The sequence below is a fragment of the Schistocerca gregaria genome, chromosome 3 (genome assembly GCF_023897955.1).
Source record: "Schistocerca gregaria isolate iqSchGreg1 chromosome 3, iqSchGreg1.2, whole genome shotgun sequence".
Taxonomy (NCBI): Eukaryota; Metazoa; Arthropoda; class Insecta; order Orthoptera; family Acrididae; genus Schistocerca; species Schistocerca gregaria.
Window position 1 is genome coordinate 545,805,258 of NC_064922.1, and position 20,636 is coordinate 545,825,893.

A 20,636-nucleotide genomic window follows, 5' to 3' on the forward strand; every position below is an offset into this window, starting at 1 on the left:
AATCCCCACTTCATCGTTATCCCGGAGATACTGTGCCCCATCACTCGTCCGCCGACTGTAACACCACGTTCAAACTCACTTAAATCTTGATCCCTGCCATTTTAGCAGCAGTAACCGATTTAACAACTGCGCCACACAGTTGTTGTCCTATATAGGTGTTGCCGATTGCAACGCTGTAGATATGACATTTTTCTTCTTTCGCTGCATCAGGCGTGGATGGTGTGAAGTTTTACCAAGCCTTCGTACCTGATGCAGCTGTCTATAACATAACGAGATTTTCAGTCTGCAGCGGAGTGTGCGCTGATATGAAACTTCCTGGCAGATTAAAACTGTGTGCCGGACCTAGACTCGAACTCGGGACCTTTGCCTTTCACGGACAATTGCTCTACCAACTGAGCTACCTAAGCACGACTCATTGCCCGTCCTCACAGCTTTAGTTCTGCCAGTACCTTGTCTCCTACATTCCAAACTTTGCAGAAGCTCTTATGCGAAACTTGCAGAATTAGCACTCCTGAAAGAAAGGATACTGAGGAGATATGGCTTAGCCACAGCCTGCTGGATGTATCCAGAATCTAGCAAAGATCCCGAGTTCGAGTCTTGGTCCGGCACACAGTTTTAATCTGTCAGGAAGTTTCATGTCTATTACATATTAAATCAACTCCCAATCTTCACTGTTATCGTAAATTTCGAAAACACATTGTAACACATTTAATCAATACATTAATAATTATTACCACAGTCAAAAAGACATATGAAATAGGTCTATAACAAACACACACAGGTTATAAAGGTAAGAGCTGTCGCATCATATCTAAGTCAAATTTATTGTTATCTCTTATTTCTTCCATTAAATACAATTTTAATTGTAACTAAAAGTACATCCACAATCTGTGATGTACCCTGTTATTTATCATTATCTAAGTTAGCAACAGACTTGAATGGAAACTGGATATATGTTTGTGCTTTTTATACTTTCTTAATTTTTTTGTTTTTATCCTTTGAAAAATTCTCAAAAAATTGTTGGTAATAAAACTGAAGTTGTAATCTATAACATATAAAACCACAAGATGTTCAACCTGCTACATAAGAACAGGCAGCAGGTCTTAGCTTGATAAATACATAAGTAAATGTCAGATACACTCCCCTTAAAGAACACCTGTTAAGAAATGGTATTTTTTAATTTTTTTCTTGGTGGTGTTCACCTGATATAAAATTTTCTGTAATCCATCATAATCGCCTTTTGCTGTCGAAACTGAGTATTCATAAAATCCACCATTCTCTTTTCCGCCGTTTACCCATTTCCAAGTGTGGTACAGAAAACTTTTCTGCTTAAGCGCTGTTCCTGCTGTTTGCATCTTTTACGTAAATAATGCTAAACAACTGCAGTGGAAATGCTAAGTCGCAGACAGGTATGGGACAACATACAAACACACAAGTTTACTTGTTCAGCGGTCTTTTTGTTATGCCTGTCTCGAATTCAGGATATTCACTACATGGTGAATAGCAATCTATCATTTTCATAATATTGTCGTTATTTCATCATAGATTTTCCATTGTTCGATTAAACAAATACACATGTTCACTGGCCGGCCGTGGTGACCGAGCGGTTCTAGGCGCTACAGTCTGGAACCGAGCCACCGCTACGATCGTTGGTTCGAATCCTGCCTCAGGCATGGATGTGTGTGATGTCCTTAGCTTTGTTAGGTTTAAGTAGTTCTAAGTTCTAGGGGACTGATGACCTCATCATTTAAGTTCCATAGTGCTCAGAGTCATTTGAACCATTTTTTGAACCATGTTCACTGTTCGATGGAAAATTTCTCGTTCGTTCTCATTGTGGACGTATTCTTTCAGCTAATTACCATCCCACGACTTCATTATGGCACTTGGACTCCTATGGCCTTCATCAGAAAACACGAAAGGACATTACAGTAAATTAATGCACTGGTGAGTAAGGAAAACTCATCGTATTCAGGACAGTCATGCACATAATATCGAGTGGTTCAGCATGTCCTCCCTAAATGTCACAATAAAAATTCTCAATAAGCCGTCCGAAGTGCCCTCACTCCAAGTCTCAATTATATTGTGTTAGACTAATAATTAGCTTATGCCTGTGATAACGACTTTTTTTAAATTTTCGGAATTATGGTTCCTTAATAAAAAGCTGAAGTAGGCAATACAATCGAAATTTTAGTGTCTGCTACAAAGTGTATGTAATAATTATTACAACTTAATATATATGTAAGATGAAAATACAGAAAAGAAACAAAGACAAACTACCTTCTACAACAAAAAGACTAATATTGTCCCCTTAAACATTTACCGCGCTAACCCACCTGGATAGATGAGAACAGATACTGCTTCTGGAATTCGGAAAGGCTAATCAACCCTGCATGGGATCTGCCTCATGAATTAACGATGAGGGCTGGTGAGCTGGCCAGCCTGGATGTTCCCACATCCAACTAGGAACATACTGGATTGAGATTTGTTCTGAACACAGGCATACAGAGTGCAAAGATTCCGTCACAGGTAGACATGGTGGCATCAGAATGGATCACCAACATTACTGAAATCCATACAACACTGGGAAAGGGAGCAAAATGCAAAGAAGAAGAAGAAGAACCATTTAACCGTCTAGCAATACTACTATTGGTAGTAATGCCTCTATGAATGAAATAAGCACATTTGTTTTTCTGATGATTTGACTGCTTTACGCTTCACGAAGTATTCAAAAATGGTTCAAATTGCTCTGAGCACTATGGGACTTAACATCTATGGTCATCAGTACCCTAGAACTTAGAACTACTTAAACCTAACTAAACTAAGGACAGCACACAACACCCAGCCATCACGAGGCAGAGAAAATCCCTGACCCCGCCGGGAATCGAACTCGGGAACCCGGGCGTGACAAAGTATTCACAACTTTGTGAAATCATTATGCTTCCTTAGATAACCATCATCTCTAACAACAGTTTTGAATGTTCCTCACGATGGAGAAGGCGCACTGTTGACATCGATTTCTGATCATCAGTCTTCTACATATTTTCTCTATTTTTATCACTCACTTACTACTCAAAATCGATGGTGGTTTGTTAACACAAATTGCCTTATCTTAGATCAAAAACATTTTAAACTTCTATATACCTATGAGAGTGGAAAGCGTTTGTAGGTTTTTAAAATATAAAATCAGATAATGAGTCATAACATTGAAAATGCACGAGGATCCTGTTGGTGTATAGAAACAGTCCTAGTTAAATTGAGAGGATTAAAGAAGTGCTTTACTGAATGAAAAGATTCCCACTAGGGAACATGGATACCTGTAGCACATGGAGAGCACAGGACACGTGATTTGGTTGTAGGTAAGAAAGAAAGATTAAAATGAGTCCAGTTTATGAAGAGGTCATTAGTGACAGAACACAAGCTCAAATAAGACAGGGAAGGAGAAATAAATCGGCCTACTCCTGTTCAAATGTATCATACTGGCAGGCACCCATGGAAGCAGCCAAATGAGGAAGAAAGGCGGGTTCTGAAGCCTTCGCCTTCCCTACGCAGCTCTTGTCTCGTAACTACTGAGCCACCTCGTTCGACCTTGGGCTGTAGAATGAGGATAATGCTGTGTTGTGAGCTTATACTCCTCTGCCAGCATCACACCTTACGTCAGATTTACACAGGCAGCTGAATACCTCACAGACGACACGCGAGGGCTGCCATGCTTCACATGGCCACGAGACGGCAGCCTAAGCGCCAGCAGAGGTCTCTGTCTCCATGAACGTCTCTCCTACATCAGCCACATGACAAGGTCGGTCTACCTGCTGGCGCCAAGGACAGTACTTAGTCCAGCACACAGGGTCTGTGAGATCAGTTCACGCCCAGTGGGCTTCCTGTGTCAGGTGTCAAATGCTTACTCATTTCTTCAATCAGGAGCTCACTCCGAAGCCATCTCAACGCTGCCACCATCGTCGAGCAGTCTCATGTCCCAGAACCTACAACGTGATCTTCCAGAAGATATGGCCCTGAAGTAGTGACCGACCAACAGTCCTGTAATACTTCAGAGTTGTCCTTAATTTTGCTTCCCACACTTCGACATTTTCCTTATTGCGAATATTAACTCTTATTGGTCCCTTCTGGACTCTGGCTCTACGCTAAGTGTGCCAAGATCTTCAAGTTTAGAACTTTGTTTATTCTATTACCAGACCTTCTGTATGAAGTACTGTTCTTTGTTTAAACGAGGAGAGTTTAATTTGTTCACGACAACTTCAACACTTGTTTACAAAAACAATAATTGTGTTCTCTTACTGAACTTGGTGCTCACTGTATATGTGGACCTTTACTTTCTGACCGCTTGGAGCGGATACTGTAGATAATGTGAGACCTATGACGTTCAGCACTTATATGTGTACTATTACTGTCACTTGTGTTGATCTGACATGAACTAAGTACTTATTATGTGTTGAACTTGGATCGTATGACAATCACAAAATGATGGAATACGAGAAGAAACCTTGGATTATGCATGGCCGGAGGCACTGGGTTCATAACAAGTGGATAGAGAGCAAGCTAGTAAATAATACAAGTCCCCTGCATAAATACTGAGCCTTGTTGCCTCTATAACCGTCCACAATCGCGAATGTACTGCCAACACGGGATTTTCTGCATGAAGTGATCTCTCGATTATGTCCCATAAATATTCGCTCGGAATAATGTCGGATGATCACGATGCCCAAATCATTCACTGCAACTGTCCAGAGCGTTCTTCAAACCTATTGCGAACAGTTGTGGCCCAATGACAAGTAAATACAACCCACACCATTATGGAACCACCATCAGCTTGCACAGTGCTTTGTTCACAAATTGGGTCCGTGGCTTCGTGGGGTCTGCACCACATTCGAGTCCTGCAATCGGCTCTTACCAACTGATATCGGGACTCGTCTGATCAGGCCTCGGTTTTCCAGTCGTCGAACGCCCAGCCGATATGGTCACGGGCCCAACAGAAGCGCTGCATGCGATGTCATGCCGTTAGCAATAGCACTCGCGTCGCTCGTCTGCTGCCATAGCCCATTAACGTCAAATTTCGCAGCACTGTCCTAACGGGTTCTTTCGTCCTACGTCCTACTTTGGTCTCTACGGTTATTTCATTCAGTGCTGCTTGTCTGTCAGCACTGACAACCCTTTGAAAACGCCGCTGCTCTCGGTAGTTAAGTAAAGGTCGTCGGCCACTGTGTGGTCTATGGTAAGAGCCAACGCATGAAATTTGGTCTTCTCGCCACACTGTTGACAATGTGGATGTTGGAATACTGAATTTTCTAACGATTTCCGAAATGGAATGGCACATGCGTCTAGCTCCAAGTACCGTTCCGTATTCTAACTGTGTTCATTCCCTTTGTATGGCTATAATGATGTCTGAAACCTTTTCACGTGAATCACTTGAGTACAAACGACAATGCTATCAGTGTACTACCATTTTATACCTTGTGCACGCAATACTATCGCATCTGTATATGTGTATATGGCAATCCCGTGACTTTTGCCACCTCACTGTATAATGTTATGCGTAAAAACGTTACGGGTAAATTATCCCTTTTGATGTACTAAAAATAAACTAGCAAACATTATGAGTTTACAAAAGCAGGAACTGAACCACGCCCAAATGGGTACATAGCGGATTCTCTGCTTCTCTTATCACAATGTAGCAGATAATAATTCTTTTTGCTAAGGTAAAGATCCGGGTCATCAAATTGAATAAATTGTGAGGCGCGACGGAATTCATTAGACATATATAATCAATCGAGTATCCTTGCTGTATATCTGGAATTAGCCCAGACATTCTTGGTTTCTCAGTGCTGTTTTGTATAATGTCTTGGGTTGCAATTATATCCTGGGTTTGAAAATTTTAAGACTGGGAAGTTGTTCTAGACTTGTAAGTTCAACATCCCGTTTTTAAACAACCTCTTACGACATGCCCTGTCTCAGCCGATGATCTCGGAGGAAGCGCTGTCAGTGGAGATGTGTGGCTACCAGCTTCACTACAACTTTTTATTTGCTGTTAGTCCTTTAGCAGCATAACAAGGGCAATATGTTCGTGTTGTTTTTGTGTGTTGAGGTAGCTCGTCTACGCTTTTAGATTATTTCTATCTATATTCGTTTCTTATGTCATCATTTATAAGTGCCCAGAAGAATGTGTGTTTTTGATGTTAACCTATAAAAGGAATATTAATTTTAGAAACTGTGTGATGACAATGAAAATAAATGTGTTTCTTGTACACTACACATTGGAGAATTTTGTGTTGCACATAAAGGAAAGGGTGATATTAGAGACCAAGTGAAAACAGCCAGTGCTACAAGTGCTGTCAATGCTACTGCTTCACCAAACATGAGGGGTATTGCGATCTGGAGTGTGCTGCTAGGCACGAACTCACAAGGGAACATCTCCAAGAATGTGCAGAAACGTTTCGAGTATGGTACCTGAAGCCAAGACACTTGGTCATCTTGTTATCCCAAAAGACTCAATGGGACGGTACATCCCTTGGTCGTAGCCTATATCTCATTCGAAACACTTTGTGAGAAGATTTTCAGATCTATTTCTGCTGAGAATGCGATGTCAGTCTCCACGTGAGATGCAATATAATGAAAGTGCAGTTACTATTTGATAATCAGTTCTCTTCGCCATGGTTTTCCAATGTGCTGAAATATATGTGATGCAAATCAGGATATTTGTAGGATCACCCACCGCAATCTGAGTATCATGTTAAATTTAGTTTTAGATTGTGTTGTCCATCGTATGTATCATGTAAAGAAATTTTGTTCATTGTGTTGCGTAGTGTAAGGAAAATAAAAAGTTACTTGTCATTTTCAATCAACAAGATACGATAAACGGAAAAGAGAATGTAAGACGTAAAACAATAATTTAAAACACAAAACAAATATAAACAAAATAAATAACTAATCTAATAATGAATGTTTGGATATTTTAATTAGGTACATTGAAAACATTCTGACAGGACACTGCGTAAAGCTTATTTTCCAAAAATGGTACTTCAGAAACCAGCTGTATTACATATGGACGTATTTATATAATAAAAAAAGATTTTATTTTTCAGAATTGATTAATGCTGGCAGGGTAATTTGCAAAATTTCCAATTATTACATAAGTTGATGATACAGTTTTCAAGTTTATATGAAACGTTTTTTATGCATCATTGTTTCGAAGTTATTGTCTCTAAAACCAATATGCCAAATAGCCATTCAGGGTTTATTTTTCCATCAAAAGTGAAACTGGTAAAAACAGAAAATTTTACATTGCATTATTTTGACCTCTCTACAGATCAGCCATGTTTCATCAAGATCTTTTATTTACATCAGGGAATGTTCCTTGTCAGTTTCAAAATATCAGACAGCACATCGAACCAATTGACAATTTATGACCAAAAGTAAGGTAATTACTGTTAACTTTATTGCGCCATTTAAATATGATAATTCATTTCGTCTTTCGAAAACATTAATTCTGTAACAGTTACAAAGGGGAGCTCAAACTGAAAAGATGTAAAACTTGTTCCGATTGTTGTAAGATATTGTATAGACTGGAGGAGGGAATTCTATATGAACTTCTAAATTTCGATGACGTGTAGATGAAACTGCTCAGATTTTGACTCAGTATCTTTCGTGGTGTGCGAAAAATACGATTATCAAGAAAAGTCGATAACATTAAGAATAATGCTCTTGGTACGAAGAAGAAGGGAAATGAAAATTAGCTCACAAAAGTTAAGACAGATGTAGATAGACCTCTTTTAGCAACTGACTGTGCAGTCTGCATTGTACGCAAACCATTTCCGCAAAAAAGTCATGTCTAGTGAAAAAACGAACGGAATAAGTATTCAGCAAACCGGTAAGAGTTTTGAGTAATTTGAAAAACATATCAGGGGTTGGACCCAAACAATTGTAATATCTTCTGAGTTGGAACCAAAAAACTGTGGGAGACTATCAACAAGGTAAGACTATGATTCCGCACGATGTTGCTGCAAGCAGGAAACACACCAGAATCCTCCGCCAACCGTGTGATCGCTTACCTCACTCTGAACACATGGAGCGCAAGCAATTTTAACCCAACGTGGCACTATCGATGACAGTTTTCAGTAGGCCTAAGCTGAGATCTTAGGATGCGAGTGTTCAGTAGGTGTTCGCTGTATTCAGATTTGTGTCGGTGTCGTGGTGTATCGTCCATTTGCAACACCGAGATGTAAGGGAGGAACTTCCAGACGTACTTATTCTACACAAGTACCATATGTTATGACTTTTCGCTTGCCCTCACAACTCATCACACTTCCGAAGGTAATAAATTCTTACCCCATGACTCATATTCTATAACCAATGTGTAGTTTGAGTATTACTAAGGCTATAGAAGCAGATCGCAAACGTCAACGACCGGCCAGAAAGTGCATAATTTCATGGAAAACAAAAATAGTGCACGAGGGAGATTTGAACATGAATTTGCCGCTTTGTAGCTCAACACCGTCACCACTCAAGCACGATGCCATAGTTCTCGCATGTTCGCTCGCGGTTGCACCTTTTCAGCTCGGGCCGTTCACTGTCTCCATTTTGCTCCTTTCTTCAGTGTTCCGTACACCTTCTTCCTGTTTTCGTGCTTGATCTGTGTTCAGGTTTTGACGGCTGTCTACTTGACCATTTTACCACTAAATGTGAGGTGAGTGCCATGGGGAGTTTTCCTCATTAGCACCCCACGCTACAGCACTTGGAACACTGTCACTTTAACTATAACCATCCGGTATATCCAGGGATCTGAAGTGATTATACTGTATAAAAATTTGTTCACCATCTCCAGATTGTCCACTACGGCAATCTGGGCTGTGCAGCCGGACTTCACGCTTGGATTGTTAATGGATGACAACTGGCCGTAGCAAAATATTCTGCACGCCATAGTTCGTGGAGCTGCGATGCGAATAAGATAAATTAGTGACTAAACAAGAATCGCGTTTGTCGGGAGAAGTAACTGGAGCTCCACATCCCGACGGGAGCTGTGGAGTGTGGGCTCGTCAGTGTGACGAGAAATTTCACGCACCGCAGTGCCATGTAACGGCGTTAATTGGGCAGCTGTTATAGCGAGCAGGCCAGTCGGAACGGCGCTTCATATATACGACACGGGTACGGCGGCCGGCCGGCCGGTCGGCGGCGGTTTTTGCGTCCGCGTCCGCGTCCGCGGCTCCTGTCAAGGACAATCACCCAGCGGGTAATGTATGCCCTCGGACGGCGGCGGCGCCCCGTCCCTGGCTGTAATCGCCGTTTCTGATGTTGCCACGCGGCGATAAAAACCGCACGACCGGCTCTATCCACTCGGGCGACATTCGCCGGCCGACCGAAACCCTGCTACGTATATTCAAAACCGTAACTAAACGCACCGGCACTCGACGGTCAGACCACACCCAATCCCTCGTAATGGCATCGTATCTTCTCCACCGTGATGTCCGTAGACAGATCAAGAGAAGAAATCTTAATGAGCCGAATAAAATCCAACCCATCCACTGAATCTGCATGTATGTGCTCAAAGCTGAAATTTACTTCCGGACAAAGAGAAAATATATCTCATCAGAGGCTGAATTCGGCGAGGCACTCACCCCTGAAGACATTTCTGCTACAGTTAATGAGATTCCAGCCTCGATGTCCAATGAAGATGTCTCGGGAGACGCCTCGTACAGTGGTTGGATACAAACATGAATTTCGCCCGCCATAAAGCCGCCAACCATGAGTGACGGTCGTGGGTGCCACTTCTTTTTAACAGCAGGACCTCTTTTGATGTCATCCACGGCACCCTTACACCCCGTTTTGATGCCCTTCGTGGTAATCCATCCTGGGCCTGCATTTCAGCAAGATAATGCCCACTCGAACACGGCTAGAGTTTCTACTACCTGTCTTCGTCCTTGTTGTAGAACACCTTGGCTAGCAAGGCCGCCGGGTATCTCCCCAATTGAGAACATTTGGAGCATTACGGGCAGGGCCCTCCACCCAGCTCGGGAATTTGACATTCTAAAGCACTAATTGGACATAATTTCGCACAATATCCCTCAGCGAGAAAACAAGCAACTCTATATGAATGCCAAGCCTAGTAACTGCTTGCATAATCGCCATACGGGCTCAATTTGTGGAGGTCCTTCTGTAAGTAGGCTGTTTAGGTTTTGTGTTGGTAACGTCACGTAGCGCTCTGTGTGAAAATCACTGGCTGTGCTGTGTGCAGTCTCTGACTGGTTCGCATTGTTGGAATATTCGCTATTTTAGTGTCGGGCAGTTGGATGTGAACAGCGCGTAGCGTTGCATAGTCGGAGGTGAGCCGCGAGCAGTGGTGAATGTGGGGAGAGAGATGGCAGAATTTTGAGAGCGGACGATCTGGACGTGTGTCCATCAGAAAGAGTAAATTTGTAAAACTATATATCATGAACTGATGACTTTTGAATATTAAGATAAATACATTGTTTGTTCTCTATCAAAATCTTTCATTTGCTAACAGTGCCTATCAGTAGTTAATGCCTGCAGTAGCTAGAATCTTTTATTTAGCTCGCAGTATTGGCGCTCGCTGTATTGCAGTAGTGCGAGTAAAGAAGATTTTTGTGAGGTAAGTGATTCATGAAAGCTATAGGTTATTGTTAGTCAGGGCCATTCTTTTGTAGGGTTTATTGAAAGTCAGATCGCATTGCGCTAAAAATAGTGTGTGTCAGTTTAGTGCTGATCAGAATAAGTAAAGAGAGAAATGTCTGAGTACGTTCAGTTCTGTTCAGCTGTTTGAAAATCAAATAACGTAATACGTTTATCAGCATAGTAATTCATTAATTTTTCTAAGGAGATGTTTCACTTCTCTTGAAAAAACCATACAGGTTTTCTGAAATTGCAATAATTTGTTTTATTCGAGAAATGTTGCCACGGAATAGTAGCTCCGAAACAGTTCAGGAGTGAAGAAATTGGATAATTTTTTGGTTCGTTATCAATGCATCTGAGACATACGAAATAAAAAAAATATCCAATTTCCTCATTTGTAGTCATTTGTTTGCCTGTACATGCACATCATTTCTACCAGTTTCCGTCCTATTCGGATAATTCCCTCGTAGTGCCTCTTTCTTTCTTCTTTGTCTTAAAGCGTATTCTTATTTTCTATATTGTAGCCTCAGCAGCAATTTTTCCTGTAAATCGGTAACTAGTTACGTAATATTCAGCATTAAATTCAATACAATACTCTTTCCCATCAACATAACTACATCTCCTGTTAACTACACCTACTACCATATCTAACTAATAATTTAGTTTATCATGTTGCTAGCTCTCTTGCTGAATTCTTCAATTTGTGTACTATAATTTTGTCGAGCGTCCAAGACTATACCTAGGTGCCTGCTGTCCGACTATTTTAATGGACATGTCAACTTATTTCATGATCTGGTCTCTTAAAAGGTTTCCTTTTAATAACATGTACGTCGTCTATTCAGGCGCAACAAGGAATTTAACTCCTTGGCGCCCTTGATGCTATTGTAGAAGGATTGCCTTACAGTCTTCTCCTAGTTTACTTCTGGAACATTACTGCACAAGGATTATCAAGTCGTGGACTGCTCCCACTGCTCCGTGACTCCTACGAACACTAAACTGTCCTGCACCTTTTCTGCTACGAGGGCGAATACCACACCCCAGAAGAAAGGGCCGCTTACGGATCCCTGTAGGCGTTCTTGCTTTTGTAAGGGTTTGTCTCGATAATTACAGAGTTGCTTCTCTGTTTCGACACTAGTTCTTAAGACAGTTGTGTACCGCTCGTGGGCAGCACAAGTACCTAAGGTCGTTAAAAAAGTGCTGGTCAACATATGTGATCGATAGCGCAGGCGATGTCCACCACTGAAGACAAAACATATTTATGAGAAACAGTTTGTGCAGATCTTATCACTTCATTTACGGCGTCTTCTGCTGACTGCCCACTTCTGAATGCACGTCGTTGGCAGTTCATTACATGATTTAGTATTTTGTAAGAGCACCAAGCAATCCACATGCAAAATCGATATAATTAATTGTCCCTCGATAGTCGATGAATCTTACACACGACCAGACTCCTGGTGACGACGTAAGTTTTTACATACATTTTCTATAAGAGTGAAACTACTCGTTAGTCTCCTTTCCTTCTTTTACGACACAGTCAATAGCATTTTAAAATGTGTATATGGTTTCGATCATCCAGTGGCCGCCATGGGACTAAAACACGCTGGAAGAGGTGTAGCATCGCCAATACAGCTTCATTTAACTTTATGAAAAGTTAAGATGAAAATTAAGTAAAGGAAGGAACACATAGAAAATGTTGTGGGGAAGGCTAACCAAATACTGCGGTGTGTGATCCTTAGCAGATAGGATTGATGGATTACATCGAAAAAGTTCAAAGAAGGGCAGCACGTTTTGTATTATCGCGAAATAGAGGAGAGAGTGTCACTGAAATGGTACAGGATTTGGGATGGACATCATTACAACAAAGGTGCGTTTGGTTGCGGAGGAATCTTCTCAACAAATTCCCCCCACCAACTTTCTCCTTCGAATGCTAAAATATTTTTTTTACGCCGACCTACATAGGGAGAAACGACCACCATGATAAAGGAAGGGAAATTAGAGCTCGCACGGAAATATGTAGGTGTTTGTTCTTTCCGCGCGATATATGAGATTAGAATAACAGAGAATTGTGGAGGTGGTTCGATGAACCCTCTGCGAGGCACTTAAATATGGTCTGCAGAGTATACATGTAGATGTAGTTCTGTTACTCCACACGTAGAGGGGGTTGACTTGTGCTTTGGTTTGAGAATATCTGTCCACCAATTCAATCCTTGCAAGGAGGGAAGATCAGAGTTAACGTCCGGTCGATAGCGCTGTCATTATAGACGGAGCACAAGCTCGAATTACGAAAGGATGCCGAAGAGAAATGATAGTGTGCATTTCAAAGTAACCGGCCCGGCATTTTCCTGGAGCAATTTAGGGAAATGACAGGAAATATAAATCTGGATAGCCGGATGCAGATCACCCATTGCATCTTATCTGAAGCAGTTCCTTGAGATACGAAAACCATTTCTGTAAAGCCAACGACTCCAGCTGATATAAGCTTTTCGCAGGTAGCGCACAAGCACAGTGGGAATTTGTTTCCCCTTCGGCAGTTTAGTACAGTGTGCCGTAGTCTAGGGCACGAGTTGCTCGGAGTTAGTTCAAAGATACGTACACATAATTTGACGATCAGCTGCTGTATAAAATATTATTCCAAATTATTCGCTGAATGCGAACTTCATATCAGCTGCACTGTGTGCAGATGTATTATCCAAATGTGACACATGAAAACGTTTGCTGAAACAGAACTCGAAGCCGGATCTCTACTTTATCGCGAACGGTCGCTTTAACCACTTCGGCTACCCGTGCACCCTTCCTGGACCGACCCAAAGCTCAATATATGACAGTCCACGTCCTAATATCGTTCTTATGTACGTCTACTTCAAAATGGTTCAAATGGCTCTGAGCACTATGCGACGTAACTTCTGAGGTCATCAGTCGCCTAGAACTTAGAACTAATTAAAGCTAACTAATCTAAGGACATCACACACATCCATGCCCGAGGCAGGATTCGAACCTGTGACCGTAGCGGTCGCTCGGCTCCAGACTGTAGCGCCTAGAACCGCACGGCTACTCCGGCCGGCCGTAACCTTCAAGCTCACAAAATTACTTGATTCGCGATTAGGAAGAACGAAACCACCAGGAATCGAGACCATTTTTATCGTCTTACTGAGGGAATCTAGAAATGTGACACGCTTAAAGAGAGACGTACGTAAGACTACGTATGAGGACGTGGACCGTAACATATGGAGGTTTGGGTCTGCAGGAAAGCATGCACAGACAGACGATGTGGTTAAGGCGATCACTTGTGGTAAGCAGGAAATCTGGATTCGAATCTCAGTCTCATGCCAAGTTTCGCATGTCACAACTGGATAAAACATGTACGCCCGTTGCAGCTGATATCATAAAATTCGCATTCAGTTAATAATTTGGAATAATATTTCATACCGCTGCTGATTATCAAATCAAATGTATCATAAGCCGAAACGTTCCATATGACGATAAAAATGTTCTCGATTCCTTGTCGTGGTGTCATTATCCATAAGCGGGAATCAAGTAATTCTATGAACGTAACGGGAGACGTAGATAAGGCTACGATACAAGGAAGTTGACTGTAGAAGGTGGAGGTTTGGTTCGAGCCGCGAAGGGTACACGGATGGATGAAGTGGTTAAGGCGACCGGGTCGTGATAAGAGAGATAGCCGGCTTCGAGGCCCAGTGGAGCACAAACTTCCATATGTCACAATTTGGTAATACATCGACATCCATTGCTGTTGTCATGAAATTAGCATTTACCGAGTAATTAGGAACAATTAGTGGTTGAAAACAATTGCATATCTTTTTTATGATAACTTATGTTCTCTTTACCGCTTTGAGGCTGATGAGCTCATCTTCAGACGCATTGTAGCTTACTTTGGAGTCTGACAGGCTGTGAGCTGGGAAGCCAACGAATGTGATCGCAAAAACATGGTTGTGGTGACTGACCGTTCTGTAGCTTAGCCCGCGGTAAAGCTTAGTGTGAAATGTGACAGTTTGGTTGTAAGGTGAAAACCACATGAAGTATCCTGAGATGCGCAGAAGTGTCAGCCATTCCATCTCTGCACAAGTGTCGGTCAGCGCAACTGTTAAAGACTCGTCTCCCTGAGGATGCGGTGAACCCCGGGCAGCAGCGCCTCCTCCCTCCCTGCCCCCCGCCTGGCTGCCGGCGGCGTCCAAGGCCGAGGCGGCGGCGGTCTGCGCCGCGCGCGCCGTACCGGGCCTGTTGTGGCTTTTTTGGCCGGCTTCCGCGGCCAGTGCTCGCGTGGATGCGCTCGGCAGGGCAGTAATGTTCCAGCCAGCTATTTCTGGAGCTCCTGGAGCGGCCCGACCACTCGGAAAGCACCGCGCTTCTTGCGACAGTCCGCTGTTGGTGAACCACAACACAAAGGCAGCGGTGGCGGCGGCCACGTGGTACGTGCAAAAAGCCAAACGGCTCCCTGTTTGTCTTTCGATGATCGAGGCAGGTATCGAAGGCGCTCCGGTGGCGTGCTACACTGTTGATGTTGGTCTCCTGCCATCAGGAGCAATTAACACTACTAGGTGATACTAGGTGGCAATAGGTCGACGGAAGAGTTGTTGTTGTTGTGGTCTTCAGTCCTGACACGAAAGAGTGAAATACAAAAATGCACAAGAAAAGACAGGGAAACACTTAATATTAGTCACTTAAGATTGAAATAGCGCTTAGCCTGGCTTTAGGAAAGGTAAAGGCACGAGAGGAAATTCTGACTTTGCACATGAAACGGAAGCAAGACTAAAGAAAAATCAAGCCCCACTCATAGGATTTGTCGACCTGTAAAAAGCGTTTGACAATGTAAAATGGTACAAGACGTTCGAAATTTTGAGAAAAATAGGGTTACGCTAAAAGGAGAGACGGGTAATATACAGTATGTAAAAGAGCCAAACGGGAGCAATAAGAATGATCGACAAGAACGAAGTGCTCGGATTACAAAGAGTGTAAGGGAGGAAAGTAGCCTTTCGCCTTTACTATTCAATCTGTACATCGAAGAAAGGTTCAGGGAATGGAATTAAAATTCAAGGTGAAAGGATATCAATGATCCGATTCGCTAATGACATTGTTATCCTGAGTGAAAGTGAAAAAGAATTACATGATCTGGGAATGAAATGAACAACCTAATGAGTACAGAACACGGACTGAGAGTAAATCGAAGAAAGACGAAAGTAATGAGAAGTAGCAAAAACGAGAACAGCGAGAAACCTAACATCAGGATTGATTGTGACAAAGCAGATGAAGTTAAGGAATACTGCTACCTAGACAGAGTAAGGAGGACATCAAAAGCAGCCTAGTACTGGCGTAAAGGACGTTTCTGGCCAAGAGAAGACTACTGTATCAAACATAGGCTTTAATTTGAGGAATAAATTTCTGAGTATGTAAGCATTATCTGGTAGTGAAACATGGACTGTGGCAAAACCGGAACAGAAGAGAATGGAAGCATTTCAAATGTGGTGCTGCAGACGAATGTTGAAAATTACGTGGACTGATAGGGTAAGGAATGAGGTTCGGCGCAGCATCGGAGAGGAAACGAATATTTTGGAAACACTGGCAAGGAGAAGGGACAGGATAATTGGACATCTGTTAAGACATCTGAGAATCGCTTCTATGGTACTAGAGGAAGCTCTAGAGGACAAAAACTGTAGAGGAAGACAAAGATTGGAATACATCCAGCAAACAGCTGAGGACGTAGATTGCAAATGCTACTGTGAGATGAAGAGTTTGGCGGGCCGCATCAAACCAGCCGGAAGAATGATGACTCGAAAAAGAAAAAGAATGAAATAAATAGGATGTGTAGGAAAACTAAGGCGAAGTGATTGCAGGACAATTATCAAAAAATAGACAAACGAATAGTTGTTGGAAGTTAAAAGCAAGGTATCATCATTAAGAGTGCAGGAGGAATTCCGCTGTTAGAGCAGAGAGCTAGAAGGTGGAAAGAATACAGTGAAGAACTCTGCGAAGCCGAGGATCTGTCTGATAACGTGTTACAAGAAAATGGCTCAAATGGCTCTGAGCAGTATGGGACTTAACTTCTGAGGTCATTAGTCCCCTAGAACTTAGAACTACTTAAACCTAACCAAAATCGCACACATCCATGTCCTTAGGTTAGTTAGGTTTAAGTAGTTCTAAGTCTAGGGGATTGATGACCTCAGATGTTAAGTACCATAGTGCTTAGAGCCATTTGAACCATTTTTAGTCAGGGTTCTGAAACAAGATCGCCTAGTGTTATATAGGTAAGCTACAACTGCGTTCTGTTCATGTTTTTCTTAGCTTTAGTCACTTACAGACCCTCATATCACTTTAAGTTGCACGTTGCTTTCGTTTCTACTGAGTAAGCTGTAACACCGGATTGTTATAATTAGAGCACATCTTCTCACAGAGGTGGAATGTGGGCTGTAATTATCATATAGCATCGGAACTTTGTAAACAATCTAATGATTTAATGTGAAACCAATTTACACCGGGAACAAAATTAGTTCCAATTTTGGCCACCATATACAAATTCGGTGCTGCGAATGCACGAAAGACGTATGTAAAAGTTTCCATATGTAACGGATTACGAAAGGTACATGGCAAGAAAAGGTCAAACGAGTGAGAAAGGCGAATCGTAGGTTTTATTATTAACCATCGTTTACACAATTTGTTCAGGATGAGAGCTGGAGAAGTCGACGAGATGTTAAACAGCGCCAGATTTGCACCTGGTGGCCATTTACGGCATAAATCGGTACCGCTTGAACGCATTGGCATATCTACCATGTTTCGCTGCAATACGATAATGACAGCCCACACTGGACCTCCATCAGCAACTGCACTTTAATTGTAACCACCCAGTAAATCCTTGTAGAATGTGCAAGTCCCTAATGTAACGCTATTTCCCAGATCTGAACGTCTCTTAAAGAACATGTCCATGGTATTGGTGGTCTCCAACTTGTTAATGCCTTACTAACGTCGAAGCTTTGTGGACCCGCATGCAAATCATGTTACAGGAGATTCTCTAGGGGTAATTTCTGGTGCTTAGAAATTACAGCGTTTAGAGTCTCTGACTGCAGTCCCTGTGTGCTTCACATAGTGCAGATTTCTCAAAGTCGTAAATAGTGTTCATGTCTCTAATCCTAATCATTTGTGTCTTGTTGTATATTTAGTGTTCAAATGGGTGTGTGAAATCTTATAGGACTTAACTACTAAGGTCATCAGTCCCTAAGGTTACACACTACTTAACCTAAATTATCCTAAGGACAAACACACACACCGATGGCCGAGGGAGGACTCGAATCTCCGCCGGGATCAGCTGCACTGTCCATGACTGCAGCACCTTAAACCTCTCGGCTAATCCCGCGCTGCTGTATATTTAGTCTGTGGTATTAATTTCAGTAATATGTATCATCTCCTATCGTATAAATTCAATCAGACTGAAGTGACTCCTCTAAAGCTCAAGAAGCATCAGAGGGGTGGCATCGAACGAGCCTGAATGCTCATGCAGAGCTCAGAAAGAGGTCGTGAGGATTTACCGGCTCGCGCCGGTGTGCGGTGGGCCTGTCCGTACTTTGATGCAGTAACTCGGATATGGCCCCGCGGTTGGCGTTGCAGAAACGGGCCGGATGGGGCAGGTGGTGGGCCTTTCTCGGCTGGGTGTAATGGAATCTGCCGCAGCTGCCGATTCGAAAGTGGGCGCTGGCTGGCTGCCCCGGACTGCCGGCAGCACGCGCACCGCACCGCCGCGCCGCGCCGTGGCCCGAACCATGGGTCACACGCAGGTGCGTGCGTGCGTCCCGTCCCCCAGACGCACACACACACACACGGGGCTGCGTTTAAGAGTCCGCGCTGTCTCTGCGAATCTCCACCCCCTGACACTAACACTCAATGAAGCTGATACAAGAGCCTCCTCGACAAATGTCACTACACTTCAAAGAACACAATGGCACTGAAGTTTCTCCGTCAATTCATCTTAGTTAACAAAATTTGCACGACATATGCTGTTAAAGTTCAAATATAGAAAAAGTTCGGGTATTGTGGGTTACCGCTTACTTTTGTACCTGTATCTCCAAATTGAACTCATTCATAGATTTCAGACACACTTTTATGAGGGGTCCGTCTTGAGTCTTAAAAACACAAATTTATGTGTGTATAAGAAGAACAGAGCATTTTTCGTGTTTGATGGGAATAAATAAAAAAATAATAGTAAAAGTCCACTGATGACTTACAAACTTAGCGAAACATATCTGCGAAGAAGACGAAAAATTAAAATGGTGTTTTCCTTAAGGCGGACCGCCTTCAAAGAAAATCTATTTGAAAGCAAACACTACAGAAGAGCGTCAACCTCAAAATTATTATTTGTACATCCTTACAAAAATTTAAAAACCTATCACCGAAAAAAGTTATAAAAGCTTCTCTGGACTTTAATATGAATCAGTAACGAAATATGGAACATAGACTGCTTTTAACTGAAAATCAGTAACAGTATATATTATTTAATTCTGTAAGAAATCTTTTACGTTTATTAACTTCAAAAGAAAGTTCTTAAACAATTATTTGCTTACAGAATGAGATTTTCACTCTGCAGCGGAGTGTGCGCTGATATGTAACTTCCTGGCAGATTAAAACTGAGTGCCCGACCGAGACTCGAACTCGGGACCTTTGCCTTTCGCGGGCAAGTGCTCTAACCAACTGAGCTACCGAAGCACGACTCACGTCCGGTACTCACAGCTGTACTTCTGCCAGTATCCGTCTCCTACCTTCCAAACTTTACAGAAGCTCTTCTGCGAACCTTGCAGAACTAGCACTCCTGAAAGAAAGGATACTGTGGAGATGGCTTAGCCACAGCCTGGGGGATGTTTCCAGAATGAGATTTTCACTCTGCAGCGGAGTGTGCGCTGATATGTAACCTCCTGGCAGATTAAAACTGAGTGCCCGACCGAGACTCGAACTCGGGACCTTTGCCTTTCGCGGGCAAGTGCTCTAACCAACTGAGCTACCGAAGCACGACTCACGTCCGGTACTCACAGCTTTACTTCTGCCAGTATCCGTCTCCTACCTTCCAAACTTTACAGAAGCTCTTCTGCGAACCTTGCAGAACTAGCACTCCTGAAAGAAAGGATACTGTGGAGACATGGCTTAGCCACAGCCTGGGGGATGTTTCCAGAATGAGATTTTCACTCTGCAGCGGAGTGTGCGCTGATATGTAACTTCCTGGCAGATTAAAACTGAGTGCCCGACCGAGACTCGAACTCGGGACCTTTGCCTTCCGCGGGCAAGTGCTCTAACCAACTGAGCTACCGAAGCACGACTCACGTCCGGTACTCACAGCTTTACTTCTGCCAGTTTCCGTCTCCTACCTTCCAAACTTTACAGAAGCTCTTCTGCGAACCTTGCAGAACTAGCACTCCTGAAAGAAAGGATACTGTGGAGACATGGCTTAGCCACAGCCTGGGGGATGTTTCCAGAATGAGATTTTCACTCTGCAGCGGAGTGTGCGCTGATATGAAACTTCCTGGCAGATTAAAACTGTGTGCCCGACCGAGACTCGAACTCGGGACCTTTGCCTTTCGCGGGCAAGTGCTCTACCAACTGAGCTACCGAAGCACGACTCACGTTCGGTACTCACAGCTTTACTTCTGCCAGTATCCGTCTCCTACCTTCCAAACTTTACAGAAGCTCTTCTGCGAACCTTGCAGAACTAGCACTCCTGAAAGAAAGGGTACTGTGGAGACATGGCTTAGACACAGCCTGGGGAATGTTTCCAGAATGAGATTTTCACTCTGCAGCGGAGTGTGCGCTGATATGAAACTTCCTGGCAGATTAAAACTGTGTACCCGGGCACAGATTATACAATGGTAAGACAGAGATTTAGGAATCAGGTTTTAAATTGTAGGACATTTCCAGGGGCAGATGTTGACTCTGACCACAATCTATTGGTTATGACCTGTAGGTTAAAACTGAAGAAACTGCAAAAAGGTGGGAATTTAAGGACATGGGAT

The 20,636-nt window shown here is 42.9% G+C and overlaps 1 non-coding gene across 1 annotated transcript; it reads right to left on the reverse strand.

Annotated features, from left to right (window-relative positions):
- Positions 1-19,866: 19,866 nt before the first annotated feature.
- Positions 19,867-19,942, reverse strand: Trnap-cgg (transfer RNA proline (anticodon CGG)). Its single transcript has one exon. It is a non-coding gene; the product is annotated as a tRNA-Pro (tRNA).
- Positions 19,943-20,636: the final 694 nt, after the last annotated feature.